Source organism: Euprymna scolopes, chromosome 22 (genome assembly GCF_053919585.1).
Source record: "Euprymna scolopes isolate OS-2025 chromosome 22, ASM5391958v1, whole genome shotgun sequence".
In the NCBI taxonomy this organism is placed as follows: Eukaryota; Metazoa; Mollusca; class Cephalopoda; order Sepiida; family Sepiolidae; genus Euprymna; species Euprymna scolopes.
In genome coordinates, this window is record NC_136503.1 from 93,996,793 (window position 1) to 94,006,456 (window position 9,664).

The 9,664-nt window shown below is 28.2% G+C and overlaps 1 pseudogene; it reads left to right on the top strand.

The window, feature by feature from the left end:
• The first annotated feature begins 3,661 nt into the window (after positions 1-3,661).
• LOC145244248 (5S ribosomal RNA) lies at positions 3,662-3,780 on the top strand (annotated as a pseudogene).
• Positions 3,781-9,664: the final 5,884 nt, after the last annotated feature.

Sequence of the window (9,664 nt, forward strand, 5' to 3'; positions counted from 1 at the left end):
GAACACATATTCATTTTTCTTGCTATTTCAGTTTATGGAAACATTTTGCGTTGGCATTTGCAAACATATATTCATTTTTCTTGTTATTTCAATTCATGGAAACATTTTGTGTTTGTATTTCAGAACACATATTCATTTTTCTTGCTATTTCAATTTATGGAAACATTTTGTGTTTGAATTTGAGAACACACATTCATTTTCTTGCTATTTCAATTCATGGAAACATTTTTTGTTTGAATTTGAGAACACATATTCATTTTCTTGCTATTTCAATTCATGGACACATGTTGTGTTTTCATTTGAGAACGCATTCATTTGCTTGCTATTTCAATTTATGGAAACATTTCGGTGTTTGCATCTGAGAACAAATTCTTTTTTCTTGCTATTTCAATTCATGGAAACATTTTGTTTGAATTTGAGAACACCTATTCATTTTCTTGCTATTTCAATTCATGGAAACATTTTGTGTTTGCATTTGAGAACACATATTCATTTTCTTGCTATTTCAATTCATGGACACATTTTGTGTTTTCATTTGAGAACACATATTCATGTTTCTTGCTATTTCAATTTATGGAAACATTTTGTGTTTGCATTTGAGAACACATTTATTTTTCTTGCTATTTCAATTCATGGACACATTTTGTGTTTTAACTTGAGAACACATATTCATGTTTCTTGCTATTTCAATTTGTGGAAACATTTTGTGTTTACATTTGAGAACACATATTCATGTTTCTTGCTATTTCAATTTGTGGAAACATTTTGTGTTTACATTTGAGAACACATATTCATGTTTCTTGCTATTTCAATTTTGTGTCTATCATGGATATTAAACAAGAACACAAATTGGTGTATCCTGTGGATATTTGTCAATAAATATGATCTTAATCTAAGGTTTTAAAAGTTTTCCCTTAATTTTTACACTTATTTTATTGCGCTGTATCATATTAATATGGCCAAGCTACAAGTGAATTAACCTGGAACAGCGGAATGATAACAATACAAATATTTTTTTAATTGGAATGTATGAACATCCCAAGGGATTAATCATGTTTGGAACCCCTATGCGACTAACGCAGGGTTAATAGGTTTAGGCAACTTATTCGACCCTGCAGGCTGGATCGATTTTTATTACGGATTACGATCCGGACGAAAATCATTAATGAAAAAATAAAGACAATTACATACACAGACCCATGCTTAAAACCATAAGGAAAATTAATATTGAGAAATGAGAAAAAAATCTAAAAGTAAACAATTGTTTTTCAAGGTCGAAATACTTCTTCTTCTTCTTCTTCATCATCATCATCATCATCATCATCATCATCATCATCATCATCATCATCGAAATACTTCAAAGTGAAAAAAAAACAAAAAAAAAAAACAAAAACAACGGAAATAAAAGGATGAATTTATGACGTGTATGTTTGAAATTGTTACGGAAAAATACGTACACATGCGGCATAATAACGTTGACACACCGGTTTCCGCTGGATCACCGAAGTTAAGCAACGGTGAGCCTGGTCAGTACTAAATGGGTGACCATTTGGGACTTTCAGGTGCTGTATGTGCTCTCTGCTTATCTCGGCATTGTTTCTAGTCGTCCTGGTCTTCTTGCTACCCGACCCAAACAGTGTCGATTCAGGGGAGGTGTGGTTAGGGATTGCGCGAACCTTGCCTCAGAATTACATGCGTAACTGCCCCTACAGGGGCTTATCCTTTGTCTTTCGAGACTGATACATCGATCGATACATGCAGCAACATTTATACATTTATGAGAATTGAAAAATCCCATTTCTACACAGATGACAGAATGCTACACTTTGGAATAGATAGAAGCCTCGACATCAAAGTGACACTGTGCCATGTTTTGAAAATTCAATAATAAAAATTAGTATTAGTAGCAATAGGTTACATTTTATCCCGGGCAACGTTCGCAGTTTTTGTTTTATGTTCATTTGTTGTTTTCAATAACCCTTATCCCTGAGTGGCTTCCGGGCCTTGATAAGTGGTGATCACTGTGTAAAAAAAAAAAAAAAAAATGGAGATGAATGGGTTTTGATCGTGTTTTTGTTTTACAAATTCGGTTGGGTGGATCAGAAAAAAATAAGAGAAGGCTTTTTGTTGCATTAGAAAGCATTGTTTAACATGTTAAAAATAGAGTCATTAGTAATTAAAGCCACGAGCCAGTTAAAATGCCTTTGCGAGCCTGGTTTGTCCCGCGGACTGTAGGTTGCTGATCCTTTGTCTAAGTCATTATACAGTCGCTCACGGAAATCAAATTGAAAGTCATATTAATTTTTTTTATTATTATTATTATTGTATTTTCACCCCCCCCAAAAAAAAAATTAAAAATAGAGTCATTAGTAATTAAAGCCACGAGCCAGTTAAAATGCCTTTGCGAGCCTGGTTTGTCCCGCGGACTGTAGGTTGCTGATCCTTTGTCTAAGTCATTATACAGTCGCTCACGGAAATCAAATTGAAAGTCATATTAATTTTTTTTATTATTATTATTGTATTTTCACCCACCCCCCCAAAAAAAATTAAAAATAGAGTCATTAGTAATTAAAGCCACGAGCCAGTTAAAATGCCTTTGCGAGCCTGGTTTGTCCCGCGGACTGTAGGTTGCTGATCCTTTGTCTAAGCCATTATACAGTCGCTCACGGAAATCAAATTGAAAGTCATATTAATTTTTTTTATTATTATTATTGTATTTTCAACCCCCCCCCAAAAAAAAATTAAAAATAGAGTCATTAGTAATTAAAGCCACGAGCCAGTTAAAATGCCTTTGCGAGCCTGGTTTGTCCCGCGGACTGTAGGTTGCTGATCCTTTGTCTAAGCCATTATACAGTCGCTCACGGAAATCAAATTGAAAGTCATATTAATTTTTATTATTATTATTATTGTATTTTCAACCCAAAAAAGGCAGGTGCTACTTTAATGTAGGGGCTACTATCTGGGACGTAATTTGCAGAGGTACTACGTAGGGAGTTGAGCAGCAAGTGTTTGTTCATCTTGTATCATTTTTCTCTCGTTCTTATTCCCCTTCTTCTTGTTTTTCTTCATCATTTTATTTTTCTGGTTTTTCTTTTTTTTTTTTTTTCCTATTTTTACTTCTCTTTGCTCTCTTTTTTCTTCTCCTTTTTTTTTACATTTTCACCCCAAACAAGGCACATTGCCACTTTGGTGTAGGGGGCTACTATCAGGGGCAACAACTACTGGGGCACTATGTTGGGATTTGGGCAGCAAGATATCGGTTCACGTTACACTTGAACTTCTGCATGTCAGTACAGTCAGAAAAGCAGGGACCTGGAATGGAATTCCAGAGTCTAGCGATTCTGGGGGAAAAATACTGGAGTAGAAAGATCTTTTATATCTAGGGATCTCTACTGTGTGGGGGCGGGATTTAGCTGCCTGTTGGGTTTGTCGAGGGTGTCTACGTCGTGGGGGCACAAGTGTCTGTTTTCTTTTTGTTCTTCTTTTACTCTTATTTTTATTTCTCTCTTTTCTTTTCTCCATCCACCTGTCAGTCTGTCGATTCGTCACGCTAAGACTTTTAATCTCGTTTTACCTGGTTTTAAATTTGAAGCGATATTTCCGCTAGTCTGTCAGGTCTAAGTTTCGAATAACACTTTTACACACGTCCACACATCTCAAGAAATACGGCATCATCACGGTGACACACCGGTTCCCGTCAGATCACCGAAGTTAAGCAACGTTGAGCCTGGTCATTACTAAAATGGGTGACCAATTTGGAAATACCAGGTGCTGTATGCAGGAGGACGTCGACACCTTCCTGCAAAAAATTGCAAAAACCTAACGTCGTCATCTCCCCTAACGGAGATATACACGCGACTGGGGACCGCTTGTGAATTTCATACTCCCATGAAACTTCCTTCTTCGGGGGAAGCCGGTTTAACCCGAATAGGGTTAGTGCTGACGCAGTTACAGTTAGATGGTGTTTATTTGCTCCCCCACTGAGCAAATTAGGCACAAGGCCGTTTTTAATGTGAGGTAAAAACCAGCTCCCCTAAAAGGGGTCACTCTGGTTACCAAAAATAATAATTGTCCCAGTATAGATAGTTTCCCCTCCATTGACTGGTACAAATTATCTTAAGTGCAGTATCTGCCGGAACAGATACTACACTTTGATCTTGACCAAAAGGCCAGAGAGTGACGCAGTTACAGTTAGATTTTTACATCTCAAGAAAATACAAGTGTAGGTAAATCTGTCCGTCACGTATAACGTTTAAGTAACATTCTCATCTCTTAAAACGCGCAGGTCAAACGGACGCAAATTACAAAGACCTTTCTTGTTTTGTTATGAAAGCTCCTTACAACTTTGAAGGAAATTGCCGAGGTTTCCTTTTTCTTACGTTAAACGTTTGTCCTACAACGTCCTAGCGAATTTCTTTTTCTCAAACGCAACGCAACAATCGTTGGGTTCAATTATATCCAGTAACCGTATTTCTTCTCTTTTTATGATAAATAATTCGGAAGCTGACTTTGATCTGGATAAGTAATTGTGAAACGACTCTATTCGCAAAATATGTTCACTAAGTATATATAGTGCGGTAGATGAAAAATATCTTCATTTAACTGTTTTCCCCGGGACGTAACTTTTTTTTTTTTTTATCAAAACAATATTTCATATCAGCAAGTCAAATAAAATCATAAAATTATTGCACTGAGTGATACCGCCCATCCCCAAACGATAGCAATAAAATTGATACCGAAATGCATCAAGCTTCGGGCCAAGATAACAGTGTAGTATCTGTTCCGGCAGATACTGCAAGCTATGACTAGCTATGACTAGCTATGACTAGCAAAGACCAGATGTGGGGGCAACCCCACATGCCTGACCATTAACCAGCTCCCATTTCCCACCTCTCGGGAGCTGGTCCCCTTTTTCCCTTCCCCCCCTTCACTCCTCACATTAAAAATCGGCCTTGTGCCTAATTTGCTCGGTGGGGGAGCAAATAAATACCATCTGTACCGGCAGATGACGCAATCAAAGACAATTGTCCTCGTGGCAATGGGCTTTTGGCCCATGTAGGAGCAACCAAATATACCCAGACTCTCCCACTATCCAGCTCCCATTTCCCACCTCTCAGAAGCTGGTCCACTTTCCCCTCCCTCTCCACATAAAAAAAACGGCCTTATGCCTAATTTTCTACCACATCTCACATCAGATCACAGTGTATTATCTATAGAGAGCTGCCCCCACACCCACATTAAAAACATGACCTTGTGTCTAATTTGCTTTCGTGGGAGAGAAAATAAATAAACCAACAGTATTGGGCACAGATACATTAGTGTATATATAGTTTTACATATAAATTATATTGTATATCTAGTTTTACACATAAATTAGTGTATATCTCGTTTTACATATAAATTATAGTGTATATATAGTTTTACATATAAATTATATTGTATATCTAGTTTTACACATAATTTAGTGTATATCTCGTTTTACATATAAATTATAGTGTATATATAGTTTTACATATAAATTATATTGTATATCTAGTTTTACACATAAATTAGTGTATATCTAGTTTTACATATAAATTATAGTGTATATATAGTTTTACATATAAATTATATTGTATATCTAGTTTTACACATAAATTATATTGTATATCTCGTTTTACACATAAATTAGTGTATATCTAGTTTTACATATAAATTATAGTGTATATATAGTTTTACATATAAATTATATTGTATATCTAGTTTTACACATAATTTAGTGTATATCTCGTTTTACATATAAATTATAGTGTATATATAGTTTTACATATAAATTATATTGTATATCTAGTTTTACACATAAATTAGTGTATATCTAGTTTTACATATAAATTATAGTGTATATATAGTTTTACATATAAATTATATTGTATATCTAGTTTTACACATAAATTATATTGTATATCTCGTTTTACACATACATTAGTGTATATCTAGTTTTACATATAAATTATAGTGTATATATAGTTTTACATATAAATTATATTGTATATCTAGTTTTACACATAATTTAGTGTATATCTCGTTTTACATATAAATTATAGTGTATATATAGTTTTACATATAAATTATATTGTATATCTAGTTTTACACATAAATTAGTGTATATCTAGTTTTACATATAAATTATAGTGTATATATAGTTTTACATATAAATTATATTGTATATCTAGTTTTACACATAAATTAGTGTATATCTAGTTTTACATATAAATTATAGTGTATATATAGTTTTACATATAAATTATATTGTATATCTAGTTTTACACATAAATTATATTGTATATCTCGTTTTACACATAAATTAGTGTATATCTAGTTTTACATATAAATTATAGTGTATATATAGTTTTACATATAAATTATATTGTATATCTAGTTTTACACATAATTTAGTGTATATCTCGTTTTACATATAAATTATAGTGTATATATAGTTTTACATATAAATTATATTGTATATCTAGTTTTACACATAAATTAGTGTATATCTAGTTTTACATATAAATTATAGTGTATATATAGTTTTACATATAAATTATATTGTATATCTAGTTTTACACATAAATTAGTGTATATCTAGTTTTACATATAAATTATAGTGTATATATAGTTTTACATATAAATTATATTGTATATCTAGTTTTACACATAAATTAGTGTATATCTAGTTTTACATATAAATTATAGTGTATATATAGTTTTACATATAAATTATATTGTATATCTAGTTTTACACATAAATTATATTGTATATCTCGTTTTACACATAAATTAGTGTATATCTAGTTTTACATATAAATTATAGTGTATATATAGTTTTACATATAAATTATATTGTATATCTAGTTTTACACATAATTTAGTGTATATCTCGTTTTACATATAAATTATAGTGTATATATAGTTTTACATATAAATTATATTGTATATCTAGTTTTACACATAAATTAGTGTATATCTAGTTTTACATATAAATTATAGTGTATATATAGTTTTACATATAAATTATATTGTATATCTAGTTTTACACATAAATTAGTGTATATCTAGTTTTACATATAAATTATAGTGTATATATAGTTTTACATATAAATTATATTGTATATCTAGTTTTACACATAAATTATATTGTATATCTCGTTTTACACATAAATTAGTGTATATCTAGTTTTACATATAAATTATAGTGTATATATAGTTTTACATATAAATTATATTGTATATCTAGTTTTACACATAATTTAGTGTATATCTCGTTTTACATATAAATTATAGTGTATATATAGTTTTACATATAAATTATATTGTATATCTAGTTTTACACATAAATTAGTGTATATCTAGTTTTACATATAAATTATAGTGTATATATAGTTTTACATATAAATTATATTGTATATCTAGTTTTACACATAAATTAGTGTATATCTAGTTTTACATATAAATTATAGTGTATATATAGTTTTACATATAAATTATATTGTATATCTAGTTTTACACATAAATTATATTGTATATCTCGTTTTACACATAAATTAGTGTATATCTAGTTTTACATATAAATTATAGTGTATATATAGTTTTACATATAAATTATATTGTATATCTAGTTTTACACATAAATTAGTGTATATCTCGTTTTACATATAAATTATAGTGTATATATAGTTTTACATATAAATTATATTGTATATCTAGTTTTACACATAAATTATAGTGTATATCTAGTTTAACACATAAATTATATTGCATATCTAGTTTTACACATAAATTAGTGTATATCTCGTTTTACATATAAATTATAGCGTATATATAGTTTTGCATATAAATTAGTGTGTATCTAGTTTTACACATAAATTATATTGTATATCTAGTTTTACACATAAATTATATTGTATATCTAGTTTTACACATAAATTATATTATATATCTAGTTTTACACATACATTATATTGTATATCTAGTTTTACACATAAATAATATTGTATATCTAGTTTTACACATAAATGATATTGTATATCTAGTTTTACACATAAATTATATTGTATATCTAGTTTTACACATAAATTATATTGTATATCTAGTTTTACACATAAATTATATTGTATATCAAGTTTTACACATAAATTAGTGTATATCTAGTTTTACATATAAATTATAGTGTATATCTAGTTTTACATATAAATTATATTGTATATCAAGTTTTACACATAAATTAGTGTATATCTAGTTTTACATATAAATCATAGTGTATATATAGTTTTACATATAAATTATATTGTATATCTAGTTTTACACATAAATTAGTGTATATCTAGTTTTACATATAAATTGTAGTGTATATATAGTTTTACATATAAATTATATTGTATATATAGTTTTACATATAAATTAGTGTATATCTCGTTTTACATATAAATTATAGTGTATATATAGTTTTACATATAAATTATAGTGTATATATAGTTTTACACATAAATTAGTGTATATCTAGTTTTACATATAAATTGTAGTGTATATATAGTTTTACATATAAATTATATTGTATATCTAGTTTTACACATAAATTAGTGTATATCTAGTTTTACATATAAATTGTAGTGTATATCTAGTTTTACATATAAATTATAGTGTATATATAGTTTTACATATAAATTATATTGTATATCTAGTTTTACACATAAATTAGTGTATATCTCGTTTTACATATAAATTATAGTGTATATATAGTTTTACATATAAATTATATTGTATATCTAGTTTTACACATAAATTATAGTGTATATCTAGTTTAACACATAAATTATATTGTATATCTAGTGTAACATATAAATTATATTGTATATCTAGTTTTACACATAAATTAGTGTATATCTCGTTTTACATATAAATTATAGCGTATATATAGTTTTACATATAAATTAGTGTGTATCTAGTTTTACACATAAATTATATTGTATATCTAGTTTTACACATAAATTATATTGTATATCAAGTTTTACACATAAATTATATTGTATATCTAGTTTTACACATAAATTATATTGTATATCTAGTTTTACACATAAATTATATTGTATATCTAGTTTTACACATAAATTATATTGTATATCTACTTTTACACATAAATTATATTGTATATCTAGTTTTACACATAAATTATATTGTATATCTAGTTTTACACATAAATTATATTGTATATCAAGTTTTACACATAAATTAGTGTATATCTAGTTTTACATATAAATTACAGTGTATATATAGTTTTACATATAAATTATATTGTATATCTAGTTTTACACATAAATTAGTGTATATCTCGTTTTACATATAAATTACAGTGTATATATAGTTTTACATATAAATTATATTGTATATCTAGTTTTACACATAAATTATAGTGTATATCTAGTTTAACACATAAATTATATTGTATATCAAGTTTAATCTATAAATTATATTGTATATCTAGTTTTACAGATAAATTAGTGTATATCTCGTTTTACATATAAATTATAGCGTATATATAGTTTTACATATAAATTAGTGTATATCTAGTTTTACACATAAATTTTATTGTATATCTAGTTTTACCCATAAATTATATTGTATATCTAGTTTT